Genomic DNA, 12,605 nt, shown 5'->3' on the forward strand with positions numbered 1-12,605 from the left:
GCTCAGTTGGGCACGACCATTACTTCCTGGTCGAACTTCCTGTGCAGAGCTGCAGTCTAGGCGCTGGACGACCATCGTGGAGAAGCTGCAGGTGGGAGAGGTCACATGCTGGTGTACAGGTTGACCCTTCTGGATCAATGCGAGGACTCGTCTGTCACTGGGGTCTTACAGTAATCAGTCATGCTCTCCAGTCCTCCATGACCACCACAGCAGCTGCTCAGGATACGGCCTGGTCCAGGATTATGGAAACCTCGGGTATAATAAAAACAGACTAACATAAGGGCAGATGCCGTTCAAATTGTAAAGTCTTTTGGGAGGTGTTCCCGGCTCAGTTTGCTGTAAATAATGCAGACTAGCAATCCAGTTTGTCACTATATTTTGATCCTTAGATTAAGTCACAGGTTAATACCAAAAATATGAATAGATTTTTACATGAATAAAAGGTTAAGCTGTATTACCATGGAAAAAATTACTACATTTTGTGTTGATACCAAAAAATAAAATTAATAACGTCCATGTCAGTAAGTTTCGCAGTATTTAATGTTAATCAAAGTCAAAGTTTTTGCCAGGATAATATTAAACCTTTTTTTTTTTATTCCAATATGATTCAATTTCATGTTAGATTTATAATAATAATGTCACATTGTCTTTTTTACCATGGTATTTTAAATAACATTTGAATGGTAATAGCTTGTATATATTTTAAATGAAACCCACAAGAAAATATCTAGGACTCTATAGGCCAGGGGTTCCCAAACTTTTCAGCCTGCAACCCCTAAAATAACAATGCCAGTGACTCGCGACCCCTAATATCTTTTGAGGTGGTTATACATAGAGAAACCTTGCATGCAATGGCACACACACACACACACACACACTAATAGACCCGGGTCTATTCTTCATTTATTTTTTTTAAAGATGATTTGTATTGAAGCAAGAATACCTGTATTGCACATTTATCCACACAATTCACGTTCAAACGTACGAGATGAGCTCAAAATGATCATTTATTAAAGAAATTTATAAATAAATATTCGTGTTTATTTTTAGGAATACTCGCGCATTTCTTCAGATAACAGTGTGGCTTCACAGTGCTGGGGAAAGTTGTTTCTGAATGTGGTGCATTACAGTATTGAGTTACTCAGTTACTTTTTATAGTAAGTAATGTGTTGCTTTTCCTTACCGTTGCTGTGGCTGGATCTCTTTCAGAACGTGCAGATTTCTTAGGAGTTCTGCAAAGAACAACACACTGTATAACCGTCATTTACCTTTAAATAAGAATAATATAGGATAATGTCTTCTGAGAATTTCCAGATGCCTATATATGCCGTCCAGTGCAGTTTCCCCCACAGTCCAAAGACATGCAGTACAGGTCAATTGGGAAGGCTAAATTGTGTGTAGTGTGTGTGTGGATGTTTCCCAGAGATGGGTTGCGGCTGTAAGGGCATCTGCTGCGTAAAAACGTGCTGGATAAGTTGGCGGTTCATTCCACTGTGGCGACCCCGGATTAATAAAGGGACTAAGATGACAAGAAAATGAATGAATGAATATATGCCGTATGTACATATTACTGACAGTTCAAAGCTGGGGTGTCAAACTCAATTCCTGGATGGCTGCAGTCCTGATTCAACACACTTGTAGGTGTCTAAAAAGCCTCAGTGCTCAGTTTGATCAGGTGTCTTTAATTAGTATTTGAACTGAACTGGTTTTAAGCAGTGTGTTTGCTGCTTTTCATCTCATTAGTGCAGTACATCAGTGTGCGTTGAGATGATGATCCCCTTTCCTTTTTCCTCATGTGTTCAGAACAATGAGAAAACGTAGGCCAGAGCCATATCGCTTTCTGCCTGCTTCTGAATTCTCTCATCCAGGGCAGTTCATTTTAATCCAGATACTTAAACTAAAAAGGAAGTCAAATGTTTTGTTTTTTGCGTCACTCGTTCCTCAGAAAGGTGATATATTAGGTTTTTAAATAATTATTTAATTTGGAGTGTTACTTGTAATGCCTTTACTCCAACAGTGAGTAAAGTGTGTCGAGTGTTTGAGCTCTAGTTTGTCAGGATGAATGCTGATAAACCTGCTGACGAGGTTTTGCTGAACACACACACACACACACACACACTCTCGATGGAGTGTTTTCAGATCAGCAGGTCAGGTTAATGCCCTGCAGGCCGAGCACATTCACTCCATGATCAAAGCGGTTTTCGCTCTTTTCTGATGTTTAGTGCTTGATTTAAAGAGCTTGAGTTGAATGATGGCTCTGTTTAGGCTGTTGGTTAACATGACCGAGAGGACGTTAGCAAAACCATGTCAAAAATGCTAATCAATTTAGCGTTAAAACCTTGACGTCCATTTGACGTCTGTATATTGATGCAGTTTTGACCAAAATATCTGCACAAAGTATAATATAAGAACATTTTCCTTCATATGAAAGCCTGCATTTCACATTTACAGTGGACTTTGTATTCCTGTAATATGGTGAACTACATAACATTAGTGTTCAAGTGATTACAGGACAGTGCTGTCATATGCTTTTCGATGTCCAGTTTGTTGAAATCAAAACAATTAGCATTTTTGGCACATTTTATGATTAGTTTTTTTGTTATTTCTTGAATAAAGCTGCTCATTATGTGGAAAGCAGGCAAATCTTGAGTCCTGTCAGCACGCCAGTCAAGTTTGGTAGATGGGATTTTCCGGTGGCGGCATGGTAAAATCCTCTCTCGCTTGTTGGATGAATTGGAGCAGGCGAGGAAGAAGGTGAAACTTTAGCTCCAACTTGCTTCAACACACCTGCCTGGAAGTTTCTAGTACACCTAGTAAGTGCTTGATTATCTGGTTCAGATGTGTTTGATTAGGGTTGGAGCTAAACTCTCCGGCCCTCCAGGACCAGTGTAGACATTCCTAGTTTATTAGATCAGGAGAGAGCATCGCAGCAGAACGAAGGAGAGGAGGGGTTCTGACTGCAGCAAAGGATTGGGAAATGCTGGCAGACCTTAAAAAGCAGCTTAAATACCCAGAGGAAATAGCACACACTAGCCTTAAACCAGATATCGTCCTTTTGTCTAAAGCAGGGGTGTCTAATCTTGGTCCTGGAGAGCCGGTGTCCTGGGTCCGGTTTTTCAAAAGTAATCCACTGGGATTTTGGATAAGGGATTGGATCAAATCTTGAAAATGGGTTTTTTAAAAGAAAAAGCGTATTACATAATCGGATTAGATCACGTAATCCAATCTTGATTTTGATCCGGATCAAACCTTTAGTTTGGGTTTTTCAGACCTTTTTTGTAGGATCTGGATCACTTTGATCCAAAAAACCTGGATTAAACTGATCCCATCAGAAGGGTGGATTTAGCGTGGATTTCATGCCCAAAATGTAATGAAAACTTAAAAAATTTATTAAATAATACTATTTTTGGATCATGCAGTATCTTACGAGATATTTATTCATAAGGTTTTAATTTTATTTGTTCATCTGTCAGGCTATAGTGAGTATAGGCTTTAATGTATTCAGCCTTTCAGTATAGGCCTTCAGCAAAGTAGAAAGAGTTTGGCCTCATAAAATAATCCCCCAAACAGCTGCCAAAACTGACCAAAAACAATACATTTTATTCTGTCACTAATTGATAGATATATATATATTCATCAAAATGGAAAATATTTTTGTTTTTAGAATATTAGTGATGCATGCAATGATTACAGAATAACAAAAAAAAATATGCAAAGAATGGCAATGCCTGAAATCACCTTCAACAATTGCAAAAAGAGACTGAAAGGGCTGAAGCACAGCTTCACCTGGCAGAGAAACAACTGACTCTGACCAAACTGCAGCAAACCAAGACCACACTTGAGATCCCCCTCCTAAAGAATACGCTCAGACAAGCTGCTCCCTCCACATCAGATGAGGAAGTCTGACATTATTGTGGAGGTTTCAACATTGTCTTTTTTTTTTATTCAATACATCTATATTTGAAACTTATTATAAATATCCTCAATGTACAGTGTTGTAGATCTCAGATGAGCGGACTGCTGGAAGAGGATGGGGTGGGGGTTTTCTTGCTTTTATTATTTATTAAAAAAAAAAAAAAAAAACTACTAATACTTCCCTTCTTAGACTTTACAGACCTGAAACTTGCCTTTAGTACTTATTCATTGTTGCTCTTATAGTTGTGTAAATTGCTTCCTTGTCCTCATTTGTAAGTCGCTTTGGATAAAAGCGTCTGCTAAATGACTAAATGTAAATGTAAATGTAAATTATTTATTATTATAATTTATTTTTTATAAAAATTTCTTAGTTTTCATTTCAAATAAAAATAAAGTTATATTGACCCACACTGGCTATACTACTTGTTGCTCTTTACATAGGCCTGTCTATCCATCTACATTGTGTTTGAGCACTGGTTATCCAGATTTAGTGATCCTGAAAACTTCCTATCCGGATCAGATTGATCCAATATAATGTTGCTTTGAAAAACTGGCTTAAAAAGTAAACTGGATTACCTGATCACGGATCGCAAAAACAGGATTACTAAATCTGGATCAATTTTATCTGGAATAAACCTTTTGAAAAACCGGGCCCTGGAGATTTTAGCTCCAACCCTAATCAAACACACCTGAAGCAGCTAATCAAGCTCTTGCTAGATGTGCTACAAACATCCTGGCAGGTGTATTGAAGCAAGTTGGAGCTAAACTCAGCAGGACACCAGCCCTCCAGGACCGAGTTTGGACACCCCTGATCTAGAGGCACCAAACAGGTGATGCTTACAGAACTTGCAATACCCTGGGAGGAAAGAATGGAGGAGGCCTATGAAGGTAAGCTCAAGAAATATCAAGGTCTTGTACTTTAGAGCCAGGAGAATGGATGGAGGGTCTGAAGTTTCCCAGGTGGGTTGTTGGGGGTTTGTGGGGCAGTCACTCTGGAGAGTTCTCGCAGTGCTGGGAATTGAAGGAATGGCCAGGAAACGGCTTGTAGGAAAGGTCACTGAAAAGATGTTAGCAACATCTCGCTGGACTTGGCTAAAAAAGGAGGTTCGGTGGAAGAGCCAACTGGTTGAAGACAAACTACATTATAGAGTTGAGTGGTGGTCAGCAGGAGAAAATCCAGGACACTGGATCTGCTGTCAAGACCTCCTAAAGTGTCATGGGTTTAAATTGGTGAAACACCAGGAAAAGAGGGGTGCTTATCTGATGACCGACTGTAACCACCACCAACCCTTATATAGGGTAAATCCAACACAATCTCACGACAATTCCTAACTTTTTGATTTAGTGCCTAATAATTCGTATGATCTAATTCGTACAATTTGCTCATCACCCAATGACGATTGGGGTTAGGGCTGGGGTTGGGTGTCACGCCTCCTTTTTAAAATCGTACATTTTCGTACGACTGAATTGTTCAAATCTGTACGAATTAGCCACTAAACTGACACAACACAAAATACTAATGTTCCCTCGTGAGATCAGGCTGGTATATCCCTAACTGATGCTGAAGGGGGAAATTAATTACGCACTGGGCCACAGTTGGTGCAGGGCAGAGTACCTGTAAAGGTGGGCCACTTGCGATGGTCCCATCGTATTTTGCATGTGTGTTTTGCAGATGCACAGTTAAACCGTGATTATAACCCTGATGAGTATAGCCATATTTGAGTCTGAATCTGCATATGCAACAGGACTGAAGGAAACATCATTTGGATTGAAACGTTTGTAGTATTAAAGTTTTCAGTTCAATTAATCACAGCAATGACTCGTGCTCAAACTTGAAAGCACAATCATATTAAAAATATTATGTTAAAGTAATATTATAGTTTGCCTTTAATCCCTGACTGGAGGATCTTTATTTATTTACTTGAACTGGGTGTTTGTTTGTTCTCTAACACAAATCTTTAAAGATGCACTGGATGTCAGCAATTGTAAAAAAAAATCAATACGTTGCTTTAATTAGATTAGAGAAATCCATATTCAAGCAAAATATTAAATATAAAACTAAATATTCATATTTGATCCTGAATCTGCATAAACAGGACTGAAGGAGTAATCATTTTTAATATTTCACATGTACAGTGGATTTTGTATACAGTGGTTTTCAAACTATATGGGACGAGGGCTTCCTTCTAGTTGTACCCGAAGAAATCGAATATGTCATATTGACCAGCGACATATATTTAAAATTCATCAAATTATTTATATATCAATATGACCCATTATTATAATGTATTATATGACATACAGCCTATATTTCTGAAGTCCAGGCAACATTTCCAGGTGTTGATGAATTGCCTACTGTATGTTAGTACTTTACATTTTAGTACAGCACTTTCCTATTTACTTTTTAAAGACAGTAACCTACCATTTTTAACTTTTAAAAGCACATTTTAATGTAAATGGTGACGTTTTGTTTCTGTTTTTACATATAAGCACAGTACAATGTTAACGTTCAGACTATATAATGTCTAAAGTGGCTGACAATAATAAATATTCTTAATAATAGGAACTGTGCAGAGCTGTAGCTGCTTTACTGACTCTACTACACTACTGTATTTCAATACTGCTCACTATGAGGATACTTGGAGAGACAATTTGTTTCTTAGGAGGTGCGTGATGAAAAAAGTTTGAGAACCACTGATTTACTATATTAAACGATCTAACATTAGCATCAAATTGATTATAGGACAGTCCTGTAATTTATTTATGTCAGTTTGGTGTTTTTTGACATCAAGGTAGTCCATTGAAATCAAATCCTTTTGCATTTAACACATTTTATGTCTGTAGGCACAGTTTGACTGTGATTATAACCCTGATGAATATAGTCATATTTGTGGCTGAATCTGCAAATGCAAAAGGACTGAAGGAGTCATCATTTGGATTTTTAAAATCTATCATGTTAAAGGTTTTAAATGAAATAACTTGCAGCTGATTTGTGCTCAAATATGCAGCCACGGTTTATAAAATGTTATAAATATAATGTTAAAGTAACATAATCTGTCTGTATTCCCTGACAGGAGGAGTTTGGATTAATTTACTTGAACTGAATTAAAATAAACCTGATTGATTGTGGATTTGAGTCTTCGACACGTGTGTTTACAGATGCACTAGATGTCAGCCATTGTAAAAATCAATACGTTGCTTTATTTAGAAAAATCTATGTTTAAACATTGCCTTTAGTGCATTCAGTTCCTTTATATTTTTGAGGTTTCATGTTTAAACAGTTTCAATCAGCAAAGTTGTTTAAAAGTAAAGTTTGTTTAAAAAGTATTGACATCTTTTATGTGAAACAAAACAAAGTCAAATTAAATAAACATCTTTATTTTTTGTTTCTCACCTGCGGGTGGTGAGCGGTGTGTATAACATTGGGGTCTTAAATATTAAATAGGTTTTAGCTACATTAAATAAGGAGGACAGATGGAGCATATTTAATCCATCACGCCATATTTAAATAAATAATGTATATAAATGACCATTAGCATCAGCGTGCAGTTGTTCGCGCACAAACGTTCATCGCGCGCCTTTTCAACTGTTTTCAGAAGTGAAGACCTTGATTTCAGTGGATCATCATCATGATCTTATTTGCTGAGTTATAAACTCACACTAAACCAAAACATTCGCCCTTACTGTTTATAAATGTTTTCGTGAAGAACGTTTGAATACTGAGACATATTTAAGTCACGTGTCTCGTGTTTTCCCTCAGGCAGTTGTTTATTAAACCCAAGCAGAAGATCGCGAATATTAAAGGACCCTGATTGTGGATTTGAGTCACTAACACATGCCTTTAAAGGTAGACTAGATGTCAGCAAATGTAAAAATCAATACTTTTTTTGTGTGTGTGTGAAAAAATCTAAATTTGATCTATAAATCTATGCTGCTGTGCACTCAGTTTGATTACATTTTGTTTTAAGGTTTAATAAACAATGTTTGAACCAGCATTCAACATATATACATATATATTATATATAAAAGTATTTTCAATATCAAGTTAATTTCAAACATATTTGCTATTTCATCTTTTATCCAGTTTGCAGGTATATATAATATTGGGGTCTCAAATATGAATAGGTTTTAATTCAGCTACATTAAATCTGTCATGAAATCTATCAAACATGTAATCTATCACGTGATATAGGGGAGAGCGGGGCACAAAGTTACACTTTTTGGTTTTGGCCAAATAATGAACAAAGTAATGGGGTTAGACCACGGGTGGGCAAACTCGGTCCTGGAGGGCCGGTGTCCTGCATAGTTTAGCTCCAACTCTAATCAAAAACACCTGAACATGCCAATCAGTGTCTTCAAGATCACTAGAAATATATAAGCAGGTGTGTTTGATTAGAGTTGGAGCTAAACTGTGCAGGACGCCGGCCCTCCAGGACCGAGTTTGCCAACCCCTGGGTTAGACAAACCATTTGTTTTGTTTTTTTTACCAACAACACACAAGCCTCTCCGACAAATGAGCACTGGTTGTATGATCACCGGACCTGTGGTTTAAGTGCAGTATTGCCAAAAGCGCCAGGAGTAAAAATGCTCCAATTTACCCCCCCTGCGGGGCAAGCTGAAGCAGACAGAGGGGTTAGTGGTAACACGTGCTTACAATGGCAGATTTTACACAATTAATTTAAATCCAGTTTACTTGAAGTGAAGTTTCATAAACTAATTTCAAGAGGAGCACGTGATATGATTGAGCACTGCTGGCCACAGTAATGATCCAATCCGAGTGATCCTAGCTCACTATAAATGGATCACTTTCTCCTCACTGCTCTATCTTCGTTTTGAAATTCCACCCCATCTCCTCCTTTTCCTCCCTTTTTTAAAAGGGGGAGCTATCGGGGCCTACATGATCTCGGATCCCCTGATATGCTTATTGACCGGGCGGGAGCCCTGGGCTCAAATATCTCCGAGCTCAGGGTTCTCTCCCGGGACAGCATGCCAAACCTGCTATAAATGGTAAGCATATCTAAGTGGGAACTCTTGAAATAGTAGCTATATTTCCTCAATACTTAACACAATTTATTTTTTATTCTACATGGCACAGTATGTTTACTTATTTAATTATTGGATAAACACATTTGGATTAATTTGCAATATTATATAGTGCATTTATTTGCAGTTTTAGCAATAAATATATATATTTTTTGAATCTATTAAATATATATTAAAAAAATATATTAAAATATTTTCTATTAAAACATTCTATTATTACATTTTATTTAAAAAGTTCTCAATAATACACTCAAAATTCAACATTTATATTGTTTGTTGAATTGGTGACCAGCAGTGTGTGGCTTAATTGAAACACCCTGTTAAAGCTAATCCGCTGTGTCCTGTTTTCCTCAGAACTGGCCAGCATTTTGAAATGGTTCCATCTTTTAGCCTAGAAGACAGTGATCACAACAATATAAGATTTTACTTCATACTTTCACAGATTTTTTTTAGATAAAAAATATTGACTATAATAAAAAGTTCTGCAGAAATGGTTTCTCCTGTGTTTCTCATCCAAATTTCGCCAAAAAAAAAAAAAAATTAATAATTGGCAGGAATACGTCTGCCGACACTGTGGTGAAAACCTTGGAAGTATGCCATGGTTAACCCTGAGCAAATACCTTAAACCTACATTTTACCCTACGTTACTTTGTGCCCCACACTCCCCTATATATAAATAAATAAATAATGTATACATGTCCATTAACATCTTTGAGCAGTTTATCATGCGCAAACATCCTTCGCGCGCCATTTCGACTGTAGACAGAAGTGAAGACTTTGATTTCTGCGGTTCATCAGCATCTTATTTGGTGAGTAATGAACTGCTTTTCCCAGTAAACCGAAACGTGTTTGTATTTACGGTTTGTGAATGTTTATTTAAAGACTCCTGTAACTTAAGTGAGTCTCATGTTTTCGAGTCATCTTTTTCTTCTTAACATGCAAGCTCTCCTTTTCCCCCTTGTTACGACTGAAGTTTATTTATTTGTTTATTATTGCGGATTGTACTCTTTTTCTTTTGTCCCGCCTCCTTGCTGTTTTTCTGTTGTCTTATAGGCTCCCACGCCGGCATGATTCCCTGCTCTGATTGGCTGCTGGTCTCCGAGGCCTGTATATAACAGAGCTTCCGGCAGGGTTCGAAGAGCTCATTTCTGCTGCGTTCGGTGTTTGGAGTGGAGCTCCTGGGTTTCCCTCACCCCTTCGGCCGACGACCAACAATAATCAACTTTGTATTGATGACCATCATATGCTTGAATATTTTTTGAGAGTTTGAGCGTGTAGGGGTGACCTGCCTATTTATTTGATTACTTTTGACTTTGTTTATGTTAGGGAGTAAGGTAAGATTCTTGTATTTTTATTTAAATATTAATAGGTAATTTAGTGGATTTATTTTATAGATTCTTTTGTTTGTTATTTTGGCCTGTGGTCACCCTGACGAAATGCTCATTTATATAAACTCTATTTTTCTATAATAAATATCTTCATATATACTCTCAATTGAGTGTGTGAGTTTGGTTGTCGACCGAAGGGAATCTTTTGCTTTAAGTTTTGTTTAGTTTGGGAAATCCACCACCCCAAAACATTTGTTTTTTTCTTCGTTTATTATGCCCTTTTTGTTTCCCCTAGACTTGGGGCGTAATACCCCTCATGGAGCTGTTCATTAAACCCGAGCAGAAGATCGCGAATATTCTATTTATTCAGGCTTGAAATGAAAGTTAAATGAAATCTCTTTACCCCATAGTTACTCGTTCTTGATTGATTGTAGAAAGCAGGTTATTCAGGTTCAGCAACCGAAGGGAAAAAAAACCCCGATCTCGACCTGGCCTTCAACTTTACAGCTCAGTCATGCTTATGGCCGTCATAAAAGCTGAAATATAAATAGATTTGAGCTGCTGTCATCCTGAAAGATGAATCACGTCCTGTTGATAAGACTGCTGTGGAATATGAAGGTCATGCAGACATTAAAATTAAATCATTTAATTGATGATTATGTCATTGGACTTGCGCTATTTGAACTACTTCTGTGAGGATTGTAAATGTTTTGGTTTGAGTAAAACTGTTGTGAGCTGGAAAAAATACTTAATTTTTAATCATGTGAATTGGGGTTATAGTTAAAATACATTTAAAGTGGTTAAATTGACTGTTCAATAGATCTTTGAGGCATGTGATCTTACAAACAGCAACAAAGCAAAGCCTACTTCAGCCTTAATATTGGCTATTGATATTTAAAATGCTTTGAAGTAAACAAACATGTTTCTTCACAAAGAAAACATCGTTAATAAGAGTCAATACAAGTTTTGCAATGTTTTACCACTGATTTCACAAAGCGATCTAAACCAAAAACAACAGTTTGCACGTCCAGCTAATGATCTGGAGGAGATGAAATGATTTAGTAAACAACACAAGTTTATCATCAGGAAGCTTTTGCAAAAAAATATAAGATACGGTAAAAATGTGTTTTCATTGCGCAGTTTTTTTTTTGCAGGCTAAATAATTATTAGATATTCATTGTTGGAAGCAATATAGAAGTAAACTTGAATTGAATTGAATATATCTATATATGCTATTAACTTTGTAAATTCAATCAGGGGCGGATTTAACAAATAAGCAAGGTAAAGAAATCTGGGGGCCCCCAGTAAATATCTAGAAGTATAAAGTATATATAACATTGTTTTCTATCATGTTTTGTATGCTGAGAGTCAAACTAATACAATTTTAATGTAATTAAGCATTATTTAATATAAAATATACTTTTGTTATATTAATTTAATGTGATGTAATAGCAATATTATAAATTAAAGTATTATTATTGCATCTAAACAAATTGTAAACTAAGTTGTAAACTAATTTTAAGAAAATGAATCATTTAAAATATATAGATTGCATTAAAACAAAATGTAGAAAAGATGTTTGAGTGATATAAAATATATGAGCAAAATAAATATAAATGAAATAAAAGTATGGACTGGTTGGACTGTTGGGCCCCATGGCTGGAATTGTTTAGGGCCCCCAAATTACTAAATCCGGCCCTGCATTAACCATGTATTGTTTTAAAAAGTTTCACTGGTTGATATTTTTCACTCGGTGTTGTTTACATCAGTGTTTTCTTATTGTGTTCCTGCTGTTTCACCAACACTCACATGTTGGACGTGTCCCTAATCAAACACATCCACTATGTGTAGTGTACACTACTGAGGGCATACAGAAACTTATTAACATAAGTAATAACAAAAAATTAAGAAGAAATGGGTCAAATCTGGCAGCGTATCAACGACAAAGTGTTTTGTCTTCAAACTGTGAACCCTAAGAGTCCAAACTTTGCACCACTGTTGACAATTTAGTGTTTGTGTAACGGAGGCCAGCTAGTAAGTGCTGTGCAGGTAAACCTCACTCCTCTGACCTCTAAAGGTGCTCTAGCGACAGATGCTATGGTCTTCAGCCTCCTTGTTAGAGCAACTGACTCCCATGCGGAAAGTTGCCGGTTCGATACCAGCTCGGAGCGGGTTGGGTGGTGTAGGACCGGTGGGGTTTCATTTGCATTCTGGAAAGCATAGTGAAAATGGATGATAGTCATTAATTATTGCTCTGAAAATGAACAGGACGTATTCCAATGTTTAAATGAGCTATTTGTTAGTTGTTTTACTAATTTC

This window comes from Danio rerio, chromosome 16 (genome assembly GCF_052040795.2).
Source record: "Danio rerio strain M-AB ecotype USA chromosome 16, GRCz13ab, whole genome shotgun sequence".
Classification (NCBI taxonomy): Eukaryota; Metazoa; Chordata; class Actinopteri; order Cypriniformes; family Danionidae; genus Danio; species Danio rerio.